This window comes from Apium graveolens, chromosome 9, assembly GCF_009905375.1.
Source record: "Apium graveolens cultivar Ventura chromosome 9, ASM990537v1, whole genome shotgun sequence".
Taxonomy (NCBI): domain Eukaryota; kingdom Viridiplantae; phylum Streptophyta; class Magnoliopsida; order Apiales; family Apiaceae; genus Apium; species Apium graveolens.
Genome location: NC_133655.1, coordinates 174377358 through 174378148, shown reverse-complemented (window position 1 = coordinate 174378148; position 791 = coordinate 174377358). Strand labels below are relative to the sequence as shown.

Here is a 791-nt window from a genome sequence, read left to right as displayed (position 1 = left end):
CCTGCACATAGCTCACAAACTCTAATTATCTGCTTAACACCATAGTTAGCCAGAAAATCGATCTTCATAGACAATGCCTTTTGTTGAGCAGTGATAGCCGTAGTTGTATCCACTTTAAGAACTCCTGCTACCTTGCCATATGGACATCTCTAGGTTGGATACTGATATTCATTAGCAGCCATCAGTTCAATTAGATCATAAGCTTCCTCATAGCTCTTTGCCCATAATGCTCCGCCTTCTGCTGCATCGAGTATGGGTCTGGACTATGCTCCCAAACCATTGTAAAAACAATTGATGATCATCCAATCAAGCATTCCATGATGAGGACACTTCCTAAGCATCTCCTTGTAGCGCTCCCAAGCTTCATATAAAGATTCTCCTGATTGCTGAGCAAATTGAGTAAGAGCATTCCTGATTGTAGCTGTCTTCACCATAGGGAAGAATTTAGTAAGAAACTTATGAGCAAGATCTTCCCAAGTAGTAATCGAACCAGCTGGTAGAGAGTGTAACCAGCTCTTAGCCTTGTCCCGCAGAGAGAATGGGAACAGTCTTAGCTTCACAGTATCTTCAGAAACACCATTGAACCTGAAGGTGTCGTAGATCTCTATGAAATCCCTAATGTGTGTAGTTGGATCTTCAGTTGGAGAACCCACAAACTGGATTGAATTTTGCACCCATTGAATTATGCCAGGCTTGATCTCAAAGGTATTAGCTGTTATAGCTGGCCGGACAATGCTAGATTGAATGTCATTGATCTTGGGTTGAGAAAAATCCATCAAGGCTCTCGATTG

The 791-nt window shown here is 42.1% G+C and overlaps 1 non-coding gene across 1 annotated transcript; it reads left to right on the top strand.

Annotated features, from left to right (window-relative positions):
- Positions 1-312: 312 nt before the first annotated feature.
- Positions 313-419, top strand: LOC141687759 (small nucleolar RNA R71). Its single transcript, XR_012561243.1, has one exon. It is a non-coding gene; the product is annotated as a small nucleolar RNA R71 (small nucleolar RNA).
- The last annotated feature ends 372 nt before the right edge of the window (positions 420-791 follow it).